This window comes from Mauremys reevesii, linkage group 11 (genome assembly GCF_016161935.1).
Source record: "Mauremys reevesii isolate NIE-2019 linkage group 11, ASM1616193v1, whole genome shotgun sequence".
NCBI lineage: Eukaryota > Metazoa > Chordata > Testudines > Geoemydidae > Mauremys > Mauremys reevesii.
In genome coordinates this window covers 39924371-39944314 of record NC_052633.1, presented here as the reverse complement: position 1 = coordinate 39944314, position 19944 = coordinate 39924371, and the positions used below count along the sequence as shown (strand labels likewise).

The 19944-nt window shown below is 44.2% G+C and overlaps 1 protein-coding gene across 1 annotated transcript in view; it reads left to right on the top strand.

Annotated features, from left to right (window-relative positions):
- Window positions 1–19944, top strand: part of MYO3B (myosin IIIB) — a 347455-nt gene that overhangs the window by 139452 nt on the left and 188059 nt on the right. The window lies entirely within an intron of this gene.

Here is a 19944-nt window from a genome sequence, read left to right as displayed (position 1 = left end):
TGCCCTTTAATACTTAATATGATTGTTTTCCTTAGGCTGTATAAAAATAGTTGTTAATCCAAACACTTAATTTTAAAAGTGTGGTTAAAAAAGCAATGAATTCTCATCATTAGTAGAGGGTACTTTTTTTCCAGCATCCTTTAAGGCTGACTATAAGAAATGTCTCTTGGTTTGGTTACTGTCCAGAAGGTGGCAGGATTTCACTGTTTTGAAAGTGAATTTAAATGCAAATGAACACACCTTCCTATGCTCAGCAATCATTTTGTAATATAAAATTTGTCTAGTACTAGATAAGCTCTGGCCCATTATTATAAACAAATACCTACTAATGTTGATGAAGAAAATTAAATGTCATGATTCATGACTCATAAAAATGTATATACTTATATACTGTAAGGATCTGCTGATTAAAAAGGAAAAGCCTAAATGTACATGTACAAGTTAAAATACTGGAATAGCTAGAGGTTTCAAGGTGAATGTGTCTTCCCTATTTTTCTGCTGGGGGAATATTAATCCCTCATCTAGCCCAGGCTCAGACCAGAACAGTTTCTGTTTTATCTCACCTCTGGACCAAACTGCCTCTGGGTAGAACATGAATATGGAGTGGTGGGGAGAAGGCACGAGGAGCCTTCCCTACCCCAGTTATGCACCATACAGAAGATCTAGACTCACCAATGTCAGCCGATGCTTGGAAGAGCTCAAAGACTGCTTCCTCCTTGCACCCCAAGAGCATCAGTCTCTACAGAGGGGATGAGGAAGAGTCAGGGCCATGGCCCTTTCTCCATGCCACTGCACAGAGCTAGCTGAGAGTGCTGTGAGGTGCAGGCTGAAATCACCCCAAAGTATGATGCAGCATGTGAATTCCCCCTGTATGCCTGGGAGCTGGGGGAGGGATTGTGCCTGTGAGCTCGTGTTTGTCCAGTATAATCTAACTCTCTGCCTGTCCTGCTACTGTTACAGATACTCTGCTCCATGTTAAATCAGTTCTTCTCCATTATGATTAGTCAAGTAACCTAACCAGGAAGAAGAGGTGAATGAGGCTTTTTTTAAACAATTAACAAAATCATCCAAAGCACTGGACTTGGTGGTGATGTGGGACTTCAACTACTTAGACATCTGTTGGGAAAATAACACAGCAGGGCACAGATTCTCCAATAAGTTCTTGGAATGTATTGGAGACAATTTTTGATTTCAGAAGGCGGAGAAGCAACTAGGGGACAGGCTGTTCTAGATTTGACTTTGACAAATAGGGAGGAACTGGTTGAGAATTTTAAAGTGGAAGGCAGCTTGGGTGAAAGTGATCATGAAATGGAAGAGTTCATGATTCTAAGGAATGGTAGGAGTAAGAATAGCAAAATAAAGACAATGGATTTCAAGAAGGCAGACTTTAGCAAGCACAGGGAGTTGGTAGGTAAGATCCCATGGGAAGCAAGTCTAAGGGGAAAAACAATTGAAGACGGTTGACAGTTTTTCAAAGAGATATTGTTGAGGCACAAGAGCAAACTATCGCGCTGTGTAGGAAAGATAAGAAGTATGGCAAGAAACCACCCTGGTTTACCCAATGATCTAAAAATAAAAGAGTCCTAGAAAAAGTGGAAACTAGGTAAAATTACAAAGGATGAATATAAACAAATAACACAAGTATGTAGGGACAGAATTGGAAAGGGCAAGGCACAAAACGAGATCAAACTAGATAGAGCCATAAAGGGTAACACGAAAACACTGTACTAATACATTAGAAGCAAGAGGAAGACCAAGGACAGGGTAGGCTCGTTGCTCAATGGGGGGTGGGAGAGAACAATAACAGAAAATGGCAGAGGTGCTTAATTACTACTTTGTTTCAGTTTTCACCAAGAAGGTTGGTAGTGATTGGACGTCTAACATAGTGAATGCCAGTGAAAATGAAGTACAATCAGAGGCTAAAATAGAGAAAGAACAAGTTAAAAATTACTTAGACAAGTTAGATGTCTTCAGGTCACCAGGACCTGATGAAATGCATCCTAGAATACTCAAGGAGCTGACTGAGGAGATACCTGAGCCGTTAGCAATTATCTTTGAAACGTCATGGAAGATGGGAGAGATTCCAGAAGACTGGAAAGGGGCAAACATTGTATTAATCTATAAGAAGGGAAATAAGGATAACCTGAGGAAGTATAGACCAGTCAGCTTAACTTCTGTACCCGGAAAGATAATGGAGCAAATAAATAAGCAATCAATTTGCAAACATATAGAAGATAATAAGGTGATAAGGATTTGTCAAAAAAAAATCTTGTCAAACCAACTGGATAGCTTTCTTTGACAGGAGAACATGCCTTGTGGATAGCAGGGAAGCAGTAGGCTTGGTAAATCTTGACTTTATTAAAGCTTTTACTGTCTCTCATGACCTTCTCATAAACAAACTAGGGAAATGCAACCTAGATGGAGCTACGAAAAGGTGGGTGCATAATTGGTGGGAAAACCATTTCTGGAAAGTAGTTATCCCTGGTTCACAGTCATGCTGGAAAGGCATAATGAGTGGAGTCCTGTAGAGATCGGTTCTGGGTCCGGTTATGTTCAATATCTTCATCAGTGATTTAGATAATGGCATAGAGAATATGCTTATAGAATTTGTGGATGATACCAAGCTGGGATGGGTTGCAAGTGCTTTGGACGATAGCATTATAATTCAAAATGATCTGGACAAACTGGAGAAATGGTCTGAAGTAAATAGGATGAAATTTAATAATGACAAATGCAAAGTACTCCACCTAGGAAGGAACAATCAATTGCACACATACAAAATGGGAAATGACTGCCTAGGAGGGAGTACTGCGGAAAGGGATCTGTGGTCATAGTGGACCATAAGCTAAATATGAGTCAATAGTGTAATGCTGTTGCAAAAAAAGCGAACATCATTCTGGGAGGTGTTAGCAGGAGTGTTGTAAGCAAGACATGAGAAGTAATTCTTCTGCTCTGTGCTGTGCTGATTAGGCCTCAATTGGAATATTGGGTCCAGTTCTGGGTGCCACATTTCAGGAAAGATGTGGACAAATTGGAGAAAGTCCAGAGAAGAGCAACAAAAATGATTAAAGGTCTAGAAAACATGACCTCTGAGGGAAGACTGAAAAAATTGGGTTTGTTTAGTCTGAAGAAGAGAAGATGAAGGGGGAACATAACAGTTTTCATAAAAGGTTGTTACAAGGAGGAGGGAGAAAAATTGTTTCTTGTCCTATCTTCAGAGGTTAAAAAGAAAAATGCTCTTAAATTGCAGCAAGAGAGGTTTAGGTTGGACACTAGGAAAAACTTCCTGTGAGGCTGTTTAAGCACTGGAATAAATTGCCTAGGGAGGCTGTGGAATCTCCATCACTGGAGATTTTTCAGACTGTCAGGAATAGTCTAGATACTTAGTCCTGCCATGAGTGCAGGGGACTGGACTAGATGACCTCTTGAGGTCCCTTCCAATCCTATGATTCTATAAGTAGCATCCAGAGACCAAGGTATGACAGCAGCTCCACTGCAGTGGGTACTATATAAACCTGTAAGAAGACATGGTTCCTGCTTCAAAGAATTTACAATCCGATCCATCCCAAATACATTACATACAGAATTTATTGCCATCTTTAGACTGATCTTTACCAACATCAAAAATTGTTTGGCTTATCAGCATAAAGCCCTGGCCTTGGCTCCAGACACACAGATGTAAGTGTGCACTGCCCACCTGCTACTTCCCTTGAGTGGATGAATCCTGGACTCTATGCTATGGCCAGTGCAGCTCAACTGCAGGGAGGGTAGCAATCTGTTACTGATCAAGACCAGTAGCAGATTACTAGCCACCTCCCCAAAAAACACAGGAAAGGTGGGAAGAAACCTTAACTGTTTTGGGGCACAATTCCTTCCTTGTGCTATTACTGCAGCAGTGCCACCCTTACACAGGGCAGACTGTAGAAGCACAATTTAGGCCTTAAATGCAGGAAATAGCAAGTGGAAATTTTCAATAACCTTGAATCCACAGACTGCTTAGTATGTAATCGGCTTAATCTGCGGCAAGGGAGATTTAGGGTAGATATTGGGGAAAACTTTCTGACTATAAGGGTAGTTAAGCACTGGAATAGACTTCTATGGGAGATTGTGGAATCCCCATCACTGGAGGTTTTTAATAACAGGTTAGACAAACATCTATCAGGGATGGTCTAGCTACATATAGTTGGTCCTGCCTCAGCTGGGGGGCGGGGTGAGGGGATTGACTAGATGACCTCTCAAGGTCTCTTCCAGCCTAATATTACTATGATTCTGTGTTTATCAGTTTCTTATTAAATGAAGTACTACTTCTGTTGAGTATTGTGAAAAAATACTTCAACACCTTCACCTCCCTTCTCTTCATGTGCCAGTATATTTATGCTTGTATCTGTAATTTTCACTCCATGCATTTGAAGAAGTGTTTTTTTACCCACGGAAGCTTATGCCCAAATAAATGTTAGTCTTTAAGGTGCCACCGGCCTCCTCATTATACTTCAGCACAGTATAGAAATCATTTTTATCTCTCTGTAAGTCACATTTCCCCAACACTACTATTCATATTATACGCACATACTACATTAAAAACATAATTAAAGCTGCAAAGTCAGATTTTAGATGTTAAAATAAAAAAACTCTCCACTGAGCACCTGTGAATGGCACATATTCAAAGGTTTATAACTTGGCAAAATGTGGGTGGATTTTCATGGGGATGGCAAAAGGCATGTCCCAGACACACAGGCCGCTCTGCTGGCAAATTTCAAGTCCCTGCTAGAGTATTTCAAAGAAAAGGTCTCAAGAATTTAACATTGCAAAACAATGTATTCTTCATTAGCCTTGTTCCCAGAAACAGTTGGCTGAAATTTTCCAAAGAAATTCAGGCTGAGGAAGATACCTGACACGGAAAATTTCAGCCAAAATGGTTAAAATTTCACAAAGATATAAGCAACTGACAATAGGGTCTTATAATGGGAGTTAGTTTGGAATGTGGGTTTTGGTTTGGGCTCCCCCTGTGTGACACAGACTAATAATACATTGTATATTTAAATATGGTCTACTTAAGGATCTCAAAACTCTTTAAAGACGTACAGACACATTTATTAGGAAGTGACAGTCATGTGATTAATCATGGAACCTTGTTATAAATAGCACTTATCATGCACCTTTGATTGCCTTACCTGCAGTCCACCCCATAATCCATCAGCCTGAGACTAAGGCCTGGTCTACACTAGGCGTTTAAATCGGTTTTAGGAGCGTAAAACCGATTTAACGCCACAACCGTCCACACTAGGAGGCACCTTATATCGATTTTAATGGCTCTTTAAATCGGTTTCTGTACTCCTGCCCGACGAGAGGAGTAGCGCTAATATCGGTATTAACATATCGGAATAGGGTTAGTGTGGCCGCAATCGACGGTATTGGCCTCCGGGAGCTATCCCACAGTGCACCACTGACCGCTCTGGACAGCATTCTCAACTCGGATGCACTGGCCAGGTAGACAGGAAAAGCCCCGCGAACTTTTGAAATTCATTTCCTGCTTCGACAGCGTGGAGAGCTCATCATCACAGGTGACCACGCACAGCTCATCAGCACAGTTAACAATGCTGTCTCCTGAGAATCGAAAAAGAGCCCCAGCATGGACCGCTCAGGAGGTAATGGATCTGATCGCTATATGGGGAGATGATTCAGTGCTAACAGAACTGCGTTCCAAAAGACGAAATGAAAAAGTATTTGAAAGAATTTCTAAGGCGATGACAGATAAAGGCCACAGCAGGGACTCCGTGCAGTGCAGAGTGAAAGTTAAGGAGCTCAGACAAGCCTACCAGAAAACCAAAGAAGCAAACGGAAGGTCCGGGGCAGGTCGAAAAACATGCCGCTTCTATGCTGAGCTGCACGCAATTTTAGGGGGCTGCGCCACAAGTACCCCACCCCTGACCGTGGATTCCGAGGTGGGGGTTGTAATCTCTGCCATGTCTGAGGATTATGCAGACGGGGAAGATGAAGAGGAAGAAGAAGAGGAAGACCTCGCAGAGAGCACACAGCACTCCGTGAACCCCAGCAGCCAGGAGCTTTTTATCACCCTGACGGAATTACCCTGCTCCCAGCCCTCACAAGCAACTATTCCAGAGAATGACGCCCTGGAAGGGAGCTCTGGTGAGTGTACCTTTGCAAATAGCAAACAGTGTTTTTTAAGCAAGCCTTTTTTAATGATTGATTTGCCCAGAGGACTTGGGATGCATTCGCAGACAGTATAGTTACTTAGAAAAGTTTGTTAACATGTCCGGGGATTGAGAGGAAATCCTCCAGGGACATCTCGATGAAGCGCTCCTGTAGGTACTCCAGAAGCCTTTGCAGAAGGTTTCTGGGCAAGGCATCCTTGTTCCGCCCACCATGGTAGGACACTTTACCATGCCATGCATGTAGCAAGTAATCAGGTATCATTGCGTGGCAAAGCATCGCAGCGTATGGTCCCGGGGACTGCTGGCATTCAAGAAGCATCCGCTCTTTATCTTGTTCTGTTATCCTCAGCAAAGTGATAACGTTCAGGATAACCTGGTTAAAAATCAGGAATTTAAGTAAGGGGGGTGGCCATTTTTCTACTGGTTTCGTGGAATGCAGCAGCTTAAAAAAGACACTTTCCTGCACGTAGCGAAGCGGGGGGAGGGGAGGAGTGAAATGCCGATGATCTTTTCTGTTTGGTCACCGGTGGGTGGGGAGGGGAAGGTTGTTGATTAGCAGGAGCTAGCGTGGTATTAGCCATGCGTTGGGGAGGGGTAAATCACTGAGACAGTGGCTTACCATGGCCGCATGCAAGCTGAATTCTGATGCCTGGACCTGATGTGTCTGTGAGATCTGTAAACCCAGAGCTGCAAGCGGTCACTATTAAGATGAAAAATGCGACCTTGTAGGAAATCACATGTGCTAGGTGAATAGTGATGTTCACTGTGAAACAGTATAACCATTGTTCTGTAAAATGTATCTTTCTAAATATTTATCTCCCTCATGCAGCTGCAAATTTTTCAACCATCCCTCCTCCATCCCAAAGGCTAGCACAGATAAGGCGGAGGAAAAAGAAGACGCGAGATGAGATGTTCTCGGATATTATGGAAGTTACACGCAATGAAAGAGCTCATCTGAATGAATGGAAGGACGTGGTTTCAAATTACAGGAAAGAGGCCAGTGAACGTGAGGACAGGAGGGACAACCGAGATGAGAGGTGGCGACAGGAAGACCGGCAGGAAAATCAGCGGTGGCGGCAGGAAGATCAGCGGTGGCGGGATGCAACTCTGGGGCTGCTGCGTGATCAAACTGACATGCTCCGGCGTCTTGTGGAGCTTCAGGAACGGCAGCAGGATCACAGAGTGCCGCTGCAGCCCCTGTATAACCACCCTCACCATGTTCCTTAGCCTCCTCACCCAGACGTGTAAGAACGCGTGGGGGGAGGCTCCGTGCACCCGCCCACTCCACCCCTGTGGACAGCCCAACCAGAAGGATGCCGTTACTCTGAATTTTTTTTTAATGGCCTTCTCCATCCCTCCTTTCCTCCTCCCAAAGCACACCCTTACTTCTCTCCCTCTTTTTATAATGAATCAATAAAGAATTCATGCTTTTTAAATAAGTGACTTTATTTGCATAAGTAAGCTGTACTCGAAGGGGGAGGGGGAGTTGCTTACAGGGACTGAGTCAGTCAAGGGGGTTGGGTGTTCATCAACAAACACAGCAGTCACACTGTACCCTGGCCATTGATGAAGCTCGTTTTCAAAGCTTCTCTGATGCGCACCGCTTCCTGGTGTGCTCTTCTAATCTCCCTGGTGTCTGGCTGCGCGTAATCAGCGGCCAGGTGATTTGCCTCAGCCTCCCACCCCGCCATAAAGGTCTCCCCCTTACTCTCACAGAGATTATGGAGAATACAGCAAGCAGCAATAACATAGGGGACATTGGTTTGGCTGAGGTCTGAGCGAGTCAGTAATGTGCGCCAGCGAGCCTTTAAACGGCCAAATGCACATTCCACCACCATTCTGCACTTGCTCAGCCTGTAATTGAACAGATCCTGACCACTGTCCAGGCTGCCTGTGTATGGCTTCATGAGCCATGGCATCAAGGGGTAGGCTGGGTCCCCCAGGATAACGACAGGCATTTCAACATCCCCGACTGTTATTTTCTGGTCTGGGAAGTAAGTCCCTTGCTGCAGCCGTTTAAACAGAGTAGTGCTTCTGAAGACACGAGCGTCATGAACCCTCCCTGGCCATCCCACGTGGATGTTTGTGAAACGTCCCTTGTGATCCACCAGTGCTTGCAGCACCATTGAAAAGTACCCCTTCCGGTTTACGTACTGGGTGCCCTGGTGCTGCGGTGCCAAGATAGGGATATGGGTTCCATCTATCGCCCCCCCACAGTTAGGGAATCCCATTGCAGCAAAGCCATCCACTATGGCCTGCACGTTTCCCAGAGTCACAACCTTTTGTAGCAGCAGCTTAGTGATTGCTTTGGCTACTTGCATCACAGCAGCCCCCACAGTAGATTTTCCAACTCCAAATTGATTCCCGACTGACCGGTAGCTGTCTGGCGTTGCAAGCTTCCACAGGGCTATCGCCACTCGCTTCTCTACTGTGAGGGCTGCTCTCATCTTGGTATTATGGCGTTTCAGGGCAGGGGCAAGCAAGTCACAAAGTTCCATGAAAGTGCCCTTACGCATGCGAAAGTTTCGCAGCCACTGGGAATCGTCCCACACCTGCAACACAATGCGGTCCCACCAGTCAGTGCTTGTTTCCCGGGCCCAAAATCGGCGTTCAATGGATAGAATCTGCCCCATTACCATCAGGATCTCCAAAGCGCAGGGGCCCGCGGTTTGAGAGAATTCTGTGTCCACGTCCTCATCACTGTCATCGCCGCGCTGCCGTATCCGCCTCTTACTCGCCTCGGTTCGAAGGTCCTGGTTCAGCATATACTGCACGAGAGTGCGCGAGGTGTTTAAAACATCCACGATTGCAGTATGGAGCTGAGCAGGGTCCATGCTTGCTGTGCTATGGCGTCTGCACGGTTCACCAAGCAAAGCAAAAAAGGCGCGAAACGGTTGTCTGCCGCTGTCAGGGAGGGAGGGAGGGGTGAGGCTGTACCCAGAACCACCCGCGACAATGATTTTTGCCCCATCAGGCACTGGGATCTCAACCCGGAAATGCCAAGGGGCGGGGGAGGCTGCGGGAACTATGGGATAGCTACGGGATAGCTACCCACAGTGCAACGCTCCAGAAATCGACGCTAGCCTCGGACCATGGACGCACACCACCGATTTAATGTGTTTAGTGTGGCCGCGCGCACTCGATTTTATAAAATCTGTTTTACAAAACCGGTTTATGCAAATTCGGAATAGTCCCGTAGTGTAGACGTACCCTAACATTCCAAAACCTTAAACACTGTCACAAGGCCATCATTTCTATAACACAACCTGACAGATACATGTTTCCTTATACTCCCCACCCCTTAAATGTGCCATTTCCACCCAAAACGACACTGAGCTGAGATTCAGGATGGGCAATATACAGCCCTAGCCCAGTAACAAAGTTTAATTTTGAATTGTAGTGGCACCTAGAGCTCCTAATCGGGAATCTGGCACAGTCTTGCTAGGTACTGTTTGGACATATAGCAAAAAACAGCCCCTCCCCAAAAGAGCTTCCAGTCTGAGTAACGTCTAATAGCTTACATCTGGCCATCACTAAAATTTGCCACTGTGTACTTTGGGAATTGGGAGATCCATAGCTTCTCAATGGGCATTTACTTCCAGCTCTGGAAGACATTGAGATATTGGATGTGTGCTGATAATCATATGATTATTATTGATAGAAAAACTAATTAAGTTAATTTTTAAAGGTATCAAATGTATGTTAGTTATAATTTTCTTCTTCCTCAGAGGTCTGTACAGTTGAACTCTTGATACTAAGGGACCTGGCTTTGCAACAGAGGGCTATGAAAAAGAGTACCAATGGAAAGTTTTAAAAGTCTCTAAAGCATTTAAAAATAGTTTTCAGTAAAGTATATGACATACACAGAACACATGATGGTGCAATGTTATGTAAAAGTTTTATTGGCATTCATTTGTGCTGATCTGCAGAAGTCATTTGTACAATAGCTTTACCTTTTGTAAATAAATTGAAATTCCCGAAGGCATGCTGATAAAAGCTTTTTGCCACACCACCAGGTATGTGTGCTCTCTCTGACTCTTTAATGTGTACACGTATATGTAATGTATAATAAAATGTTAGTATTTATATAAAATCATCTACTTAACAATTGCTTGGGTGTGGAAATATGGCAACTTTTTTTGAGAGTACATAGCAGCACTACAAAACAGTCTAGAAGAAAGTTGTTATTCCACAATTTACAGTGAAATAAGAAATTAAGAAGAACAGTGCAAACTGAAACCAGGAAAGCCCAAAATTATGCTTAATTGAAAGATGTGAATGCTCTGAGGAGATGGCAAACACCATCACTTCACCTACAGTAAAAGACATATGACCTCTGTCAGTCAAGATAGTGCTTAGTCTTAAGGTCATGGTGGACACATCACTGACCCTGGAAAATCAAATAACATCTGTGTGATAGGGTGTGTACCCCACATATGTCATGAAAGGGTTAATATGGGCTTGAGAGGCCAATTAGCCAGCCTGGGTTCACCTGGTGGATGGGCCAGGCCTAATTAGAGATAAAGTCCAGCTGGGGGAGAGCTGGGTTTGGGGTTTTTCCCCCTCCATAATAAGCTGGATAAATCCACTTAGAGACATGTGTCCCAGAGGAGAGGAGGTGGGAAATGCCCTCCCTCTGGGAAACAACCTGGAAGATGGCTGAGAAGGGGGAAGCAGAGCAGACAGGCTACTGTAAGGGTGAGCTGGAAGCCTGACTGGAGATAGGGGCCCTGAGGAGCTGTAGTCTACCTGAATGCTGGGGGAGGTGGTGTGTGTCAGCCTCTGGACTGTGTCCCCACGCCTGAGACAAGGTATGGGGACAAACTGTAGTGAGTGAGGTGTGCTTGGGAGGAAAAGGGGGTTAGCTGAGCACAGCTGGGCTGAACGTTTGGTTTCTTTTACCTTTTTGTTGTCCTTTGGTAAAGGACTCTGTGGCCCCAGAAGAAGCAGGAATCTGCAATGTGGGCTGTCTGGAAGGCTGAGACATTCCTACAATCAGAGAAGGCCCTGGCCAAACGATGTGGGGAGACTGAGTCACATCTGGCCACAAGGAGGTCTATTGGGGTGGCAGCTTGCCAGTCAGTTACTGTTAGCTGCTCCCTCCATCTCCAGCTAATAAGACTCTGTGTCTTTATCTTGGATAAATTCTTAGCCTCAGTAGTTCATGTATTTGTCACATCCAGGCTAGACAATTGCAACCCATGCTATCTAGACCTACGCAGGAAATTAATGAAGAAGCTTCAACTGGTAAATAATACTTCTAAGTATAAACCAAAGACCATCTATTAGGCCCATGCTTCCCATTCTGCACTGGAACCTTGTGTGCTGTCAGATCCATTTCAAATGTATACTGAGCTATAAAACCCTTAATGGAACAGATCCATGTTATCTCTAAGACCACCTCTTCTTTATGTGGCATCCAACACTTTGGTTAGTGGGGTTTATCTAGATGCAAGGAAGCAGAAATCAGGATCCTGTGTCCTTTTCTTCCATTGTGGTTCCTGCAGCCTTTATCTTCAGTTTCCTGTGAAATTATTTTGCTCACCTCAAAGCTGTTAGTCTCCATGGTGTTTATCACACTGTCAATTTCCTTGTTTAAAAACGAGAAGTAACTCTAGGGTGTGTCTGCACAGAAGAAGCTGAGCATGGGCTAGCCTACCTGAACTAACTCGAATCCAACTAGCGTGGGTAATAGCATCAAAGACAGCACAGTGTGGGCTTCAGAACAGGTGAGCAAGCCAAGTTAATTCCCAGGATCCATGCTAGGCTTGCATTACCTGTGCTGGAGCCCAGGCTGTGCTGTCTTTCCTGCTATTGTTTCCTGTACTAGCTGGATTCAAGCTAGCTTGGGTGTAGATGAGCCTGTGCACAGCTTTTGCTGTGTAAACATATCTTTAGAACCATGGCTGTCAGGGCTGGCTCCAGGCACCAGCATTCCAAGCACGTGCTTGGGGCGGCAATCTGTAAGGAGCGGCAGTCCATGTGTTTTTGCCCCCAAGCAGCGCGCCAAATTGCCACCGTGGATGGCAGGGGCAGTCCATCTGCCCTTAGGGTAGCATGTGTGTTTCCGTGGTGGCGGCAATTTGGCAGCCGCTTCTGTCTTCAGCCAGAAGACAAAAGCTGCGCCCCCGCGGACAGCTGAACATAGAAGCTGCCGCCGAATTGCTGCCGCTGCGGAAACACGCGTGCCGCCCTAACAGCACACGGATGGCCCCTGCCTCCGTGGCGGCAGTTCGGTACGCTGCTTGAGGCAGCAAAAACAGTAGAGCCGGCCCTGGTGGCTGTGACAGGCAGCAAAAGACCTACCTGCTTCTCTTGGATAAAATCCTCCTCCTCTTTTTCACTATTAGTAAATGAGCTGTGAAAGGAATTCAGAGTCTCAGATGAACATCCATATGGCCCCAGTGTGATTTCACTCACCAATTTTACACTGGTCTAGCTCAATTAACTTCAATAGAATTACTCTTGATTTATACTGGTGGAAATGGAATCAGAATCATGCTGGCAGAATTCTATCCATTACATAAATTTGTATTTAAAAGAAAAAGCTGTAAAAAGATTATTAGGAAGAAATGCAAAAGCTAAATTCTAGAACTCTGGGCCACGTTCTCAAATGACCTCAGTTTAATTCATTACTTTGAATTTATTTACATAAAGGGCTAAACCAGTAGTTGTGGCCAAGTTAGGGTCAGTGCAGCTAAAGGGAGAGGAAAAGTGGCTCTAAGTCACCTTTTTAACTTTCCTGGTCCTAGGGTAGATGGATGCCATGCAAGCCCCATGGCTTAAATAGAGCTGCTTCTGGGCTGACCAAAACTCTTCAGCTGTTCACAGCCCAGTGGGCCATCCTGGCAGACAGATCACTGGAGTGCAGTTGCATTTTAGTCACATATGCTGTGATTGTCTCTATGCCAGTGAGAGATTTGCCCAACACTGGGAGAATCACCATTGATATTGCAGGTTTCTGACTACTTCGTGCCACTGTAGGCCAAGGATCTGACCTGGTTTCTCTAGATGAAATCCGGCAAGTTTTGTCATTTACTTAAATGGAATCAGGATTTCACCCTCTGTCCTTCCTTTAGTACTCTGGTCTTGTGTTTGACCTGTCCCTTCTATTCTTGCTTGGTAAACCCTTAGCCCAAAATCAGGTGTCACCTCTGCATGGAAATGAGTTCTGGTCATTAATTTTATTTCCCCATCTCCTCCAACTCCAGCAAATAAACTCTTGTACAAACATATACTATATTTACTATATGTTTGTACAACATCCAGCACAATAGGGCTGTTTGTTTGTTTCCTAGATGCTACTGCAATATATATGTTAAATAATAATATCCACATACATTTCATTATCACATTTACCATAACAATATTTTCAGAATATTTTCATTTTAAAATATTGTGTATCATGTATATGGAAAAGTCCAGAAAGCAGAATCAACAAGCCAGAATCCTGGGTTTCAGTTACCAGTGTTTCAGCAAGGCTATATTTTTCCAGTTCTCTCTCTATCCTGGAGCTAAAATATATCATCACATTTTAGCAAATGGAAATGAATTTGCAGCCCATTTTGGGAGCCAGAATAATCTTGCGCCCATTAAGATTTAGATGTCCCTAGGAAGGGAGCATTTTTCAGAAAATGTAGAGGACAGTATCAAACTCTTGTTACTGAACCTGGCCTTACATAATGAATGTGAGATGCTGAGGAAGGGACTGAGGCCTGGTCTACACTAGGCTGTGTCAAATTAGGCTAGGTGGATGCGATGCTCTGACCAGCCACACAGGAAAAGTCCGGGAAAATTTGAATTCCTTTTCCTGTCTGGACAGTTAGAATCAAGCACTGGCAGCAATGAAGAGCTCTCCAGCAGAGGTTCATGTGTAATCTCTGAATAAGAGGAGGACCGCATATAGACTGACGGGAACTCTTGGATCTGGTGCTTTAACCATGTAAACTTTTATTCGTAAATATAACAGGAATCTGAAGTATGAAAAAAGGGTCTCTCTCTATATATGGATAGAGAACATCCTCTCCTCTGGTACTCAGGAGCATTGCCTCCCCGAGCATGGCTGCAGGCCCCTGGTTTGTGCTGGCTTTCACGCAGCATGCACTCTCTCTCTCTCTTCAGTGACCCCTCAGGTGATCTCTCTGGAGACTCCTGCATCTAATTTTAAATGTCACCATATCTTTACTGAATGCTGAAGATAGGTCATCATCAGCCTATTGGCACATGGGGCAGTGCAAAGGACTTTCAATTGCCCTGGACTAGCAGCAGGATGCTGGGCTCCTCTCCTCCACACTCCTTGTCCTATCTGGACTATCTATAGCAACTGGGCTGCCTTTTCCTCATTTCTTCACTACAAGTCACTGTGTCTTATTTTCTGCATTCTGTATTACTCACACACACAGTGGGGACAATGCTATGGTAGCCCAGGAAGGCTGGGGAATGGAACGAACAGGAACAGGGGTTGTGGGGTTGCACCCCTAGCACCCCATATACAGCTCATAATCTATGCAGGATCTGACACAGAGCAAGCAGCTCTGGTTCTCTGATACACTGGTTCTCTTTTAGATACCAAAAGGAGGGATGACTCTGGGAGTCATTGACAATCACCTTTACCAGGGTACAGACATGGGGGCAGATCAGCAGCAGCGTACACACAAACTGCAGTCACCCACACAGAGTCCCAAAAGGAGGATGGGCAGGGCCATTGAAACATCAGTCAGTCCCTGCAGAGCGCCTCTGGAGCAGCAGCCTGTCATTCCCGAGTTTTTTACAGGCGGTTTTTATCACACTGCACACCCTACACAGCACAGTGTCCCAGTTTCAATGCAGATGCTAGTCAACAGTCACTTGGTAAAGAAACAGGGACAGGTTCAGCTTCTCTGTAAAGAAACTGAACAGTCACAGTCACGCTGCTCACTGCTCACTGGTACTTGAAGAGTTCCTGTCGCTGTGCAGGCGCCACTATAGGCATCTGCACATCCCCAAGAGTTATTTTGTGGTCCGGGAAGAAACTACTTCCTGCAGGCGCTAAACAGACCAGAGCCCCATGGTCCAGCAGTGCTCGAGCACCATTGAAAAGTAGACCCGATTTCTCAGCAGCTGACTGGGAAATCCCAGAATTCAAATGGGCATAGTGTATTTAGTGTGGATACACAAATTCGACTTCATAAGGTCGATTCCACAAATTCGAATTAAGTTAATTCGAAATAGTCTTGTAGTGTAGACTACCCTGAGTGTATTTCTACTGACAGTAAGCTGGTGCTGAATGCGGGACAGGAATAGAGTTTGTTTTGATAGACTCAAGCCCCACATAGTAATGAACTGAGGAAAAGTGGAAGGGAGGTGGACTCAAATTCGGGAAGGGGTATCAGTAACAGAATATAGGTGCATGGTTCAGGAGTAAATGAGCAGAGCTCCCATACACATGGAGTGTCTGTAAAGACTTTCTGACATAAATACTCTGTGCCATAAATAAAGAAGGGTGTGTAATAATGTGGTTAGGGCACAGTCTTGCTATATTTGGATTGTAAATTTTTTGCAGGCAGGGACCTCATCGATTTGCATGGAACATATCAGACACTATATACATAATCATTATAATAAAAAAAATAGGACAGGGAATTAGAATAACCAAGTTTTGTTCCCCATTCTGTCACTAAATCAGTATGTCATCTTGGTAAATCGCTTAATTTCACTGTGCCTCAATTCAGCCACCTGTGAAGTGGTTATTAGGATAATGTCTTCACTTGTTGCATTATGTCTATAAAATTAGATTGTAATCTCTTGGAGGCAGAAGTTTGTATTTTACTTGTTCTATTAGACATCTAGCACACTTTTAGTTGTCGTAAAAATATTAATGAAGAAGAACTTGCATATTGCCTACTTCTGTCTATTCTCTGTCCCTTGGAAGGCTCAGGGAAGGGAGGAGTGTTAGTGATTATGGATACTGCAAGCTCTCCATTCACAATAAAACACTTGCTCAGTTCCGGCAGGTACATATTTTTGTGAAATTGCGTTTGGGTATGTTGGATAATCCATTAGGGGAGATTATAAGGGAGAGCTGTTCCCTTTCAAAACATGGAATAGGGATAGCTCAGTGGTTTGAGCATTGGCTTCCTAAACCCAGAGTTGTGAGTTCAATCATTGACGGGGCTATTTAGGGAACTGGGGTAAAAAGCTGTCTGGGGATTAGTCCCTCTTTGAGCAGGGGGTTGGACTAGATGACTTCCTGAGGTCACTTCCAACCCTAATATTCTATGTCTTGAACTCATTTTTGTGGTCAGTTGTTTTTTGATTCATGGCACAAGAGATTCCACCATCAAGACTGATTTTCAGCAGGCTGTTTCCTGATACTCCTAAATGTTAAACTGCTCTTTGAGCTGACTTCACTGGCAATATGTACTGCAAAAAGTGGGCGTGTATTGTGGAATTCATCTATAAGCCCTATCAAATGTTATCCTCATCCTTTTGTACATGTCAGGACCTCATCCAAACTTGGCAGAGCTGGTAGCTGGCTCAAAATTTAAACAATGGAAAAACATATGTTAGAACGTCATAATATCGTTTACGCTAGACAGCAAATTAAATTCCATGGAAAATCCTTAAAGACTTTGTTGTGCTACATTTAGAAGAGCAACTTCAAAGTGGGAATCTCAAAATTCTATCTTCTTTCCTCCCTCCTTAAGTCTGATTGCCAATTCTTGATTTCTTCATATGGATTTATCCCTGAACCATATCCTTCCATGGTATTTTTTTCAAAACTAAAAAATGAGTGGAGAAATACTTCCAACAGCCAAGTAATTGTGGGTGGAATTGGTTGGAAAATGCAAAAAAAAAAAAAAAAAAAAAAGGGTATAAAGTATTTTGTTGACATTTTGAAAAACACCAAAAAAAATAGTTTCCCCTGAAATTTCAAATACTCAAAAATTCTTAGGCAGCAACTAAAAAGAAATCCTAAAATAAAAAATCATTGTACCCAGTCCAGCAATCAGGAGCAAATCTAAAATAGCAGAGAGTGGTCATATGTGAGCTGGAGGAATACAAATTCGGCAAGAGCAGTTTCTGCTTTTTGGGTTTGGGGGAGTTATTGCAAGCCCTGGTGAGGGAAAATACATTTTGAAAAATACTAGAATTTAGAAACAATTTAAAAAATACTAGAATATGCATTTTAACCTTCACTTGGGAGCATCCTCCTGAATCAGCCCTCAAAATTTTAGGTATTGTGCAACAAAAACACTTCAAATTATACTGTTGTGATGAAATAGAAGAGTAACAGAAAAGAACCTTAGAGGGCCCTCTATAGAATGCTATTGATTTAAGGAGATGAAAAGGTAGTGGATGTCATCTCTAGCAGAGGTATGCTTCAGTTCTTAAGTCCCTTAATGGCATCTGGCTGATTCTCAGAGGAAGTTAATATGGGGCAACTCCGTTAATCCATTGCTACCTGTCTATTTTGCTAACCCTGTCAATCAACCATCACAGTGGTTAAAGTTGACAAAAGCAATGGTCTTTTGTAGAAGTCCCAAAGGTTACTAATGGCTGAACTGCAGTCTGGAAGAATCAGGTTGGTGGTCACAAATTAGTGTTGGGCAAATCCAAAATGGTCATGGTTCAAAATGGCTGGTTCTCAAATTAACAGAGGCTTTAAGAAGCCTCACTCCAGACCTGGCTCTCTACTCTCTCTGCTGTTTTTCTGCTATCTGGAGAGCCTGTGCTCCCCTCTACCAATAGTTCTTCCCTTCAGGAGGAAGGGAATTTGTTCTGCCAGCTTCTGGCCAGCTCATCTTCTCATGAAAGTGAAGATTTAACGTCTGAGTGGATGGGTTCTTATTTGATCCATATTGGGCTGCCCTGTCTTAATGCGAAGACAGAGCTTTGTTGCCATGTGCCTGTCAGAGAGAGAGAGAGAGAGCCATTAGCAGAAAAATTAACCCTTTGTCAGATTTAATTCCCCCCATCTATGCTGGCACAGAAATTATACTCTATACTGGCACACAAATTATACTGTCCTGAGATGGGGCCCTGTACCATCAGAGAAAAGATGAAGAAGAGCCTGTGGGCTCAGCTATCCCCGTCTGCTATACCTGAAGCCAATTCCAAGCCTGGAGGGCAATAAAAGGAGAGCCTGACTCAGTTCAGGGTTGACTGGTCAAGAAGGAGGGCAGAGCTCTGCCCCTCTGCCCGAAGGGAGCTTCACTTGCAGAGTTGCAGACAGACAGGCATGATTGCTGGAGCAGCCACTGGGCAGGAATGTCAGACCTCAAGGAATGAGCAATGCACGAATCAAAGATTATTTGGGAAGAAAGCCTGAACGAAAGGGCAGGAACACTGTCCTGGAAGACTGGGGGATGGCCCAGTATGGAGTTAGGTTTGCATTTTGTTGTAGAACATTTTGAGGCTGAAGCTACCCAGAAGGGGATAAGACTGAAGAGGCAACAGTGAGCCAGTGGGTCACAATTTGCCTCAGTGGACACCAGAAATAGAGACTTCTTCCCCCCTTTCCCCCCTGCGAGACACACAGTGGTGGGGGGCACCGAGAAGGTCCACAAGGGGGCACTGCTCCAGCCACACCACTACACCCCCCCATACTCTTTCCAGAGGGAGGGCAGCTTTAAGCTGCAGTTGGCTACCTGCCATAGGAGACCCACTGAAGAAGATTGCCAAAGAAATATGCTGAATCTGTCCCATCCCACAGCCACCCTGTCTGCATCCTCTCCTTGCCCACTGCAGTCCATTTTGGGGGATGCACTGGTCAGTTGTGTACTCTCCAAAGGAGGGGAAGTTGCAGGTGCATGGTGACACTGCTGCCTACCCTAGCAGGCTTTCCATTACTGGGAACCCTCCTTTGTGGGCTCTCTCTGTGGTAGAAGCTGGTAGAACCTGGTGTTGAATCCTCTTGCCCTTAATGAGAGATTGTAAATTTTTCCCTAGGGAAGGAGGCAAGTCTAAAAGCCTGCTAGCTAAAGTTAAAAGAATGCAGACAGACAGCAGGTTCAGAAGTGCCGGCAGGTCAAATATCAGGACCAGAACTGCACTGGCCTGGCAGCCCTGCGCATTGTAGTTAGCCAGTTTGATTAGTGCAGGAGCCTGTCAGAGAAGGGGAAGGTCTTACAAACAGCCAGCTACTTTGGCAGCTTGCATTCAGTTTTGAAATCAATTAACTGTAAAGAATTTGATTGCATCGAGCTTGTAGTTTCCTCTGTGCATGAGGTAGGACACAGATAATTATGGCAAGCAAAACCAAAAGTAGTGCTCAGATTGTAAAATGTTGTGCAGGATTTAATGTGGGTTAAATGCAACTCTTCCACACATCTTCTGTATAAATATCAAGGGAAGGAGTTAAAAGACAAGAAACTGAAAACTATTGTGGGTAAGGAAACTACTGATTCCCAGCCTGATTCCATGCTACATACTTACGCTGGAGCTCACACAGACTTTTATTATAGCCAGGCCAAAATTTGTGACATTATGTTTAAGGTTGTGTCAGTGTTTACATTATGACTATCATTAAGGTCAGTGAGAGAGTCACAGTTAATTCTTCCCATTGTGTTCAATATTTTCCTTGCAAAGTCTTAGTCCAGGACCAATCCTGTGTTTGCTTTCAGATTACAATAATGCGAGAAAGGGTGAGCTAGGAGTTTAGACTTTGTTTTTCATCCACCTCTTCTATGCAGAAACTGTTTGTTCCTATGTTGGTCCTAAATAAAATATGAATAAAGTAAAAACTGTTCTATGTTTTATGGCACCAAGAGTGTTTAGGCCAAGAAAGAGG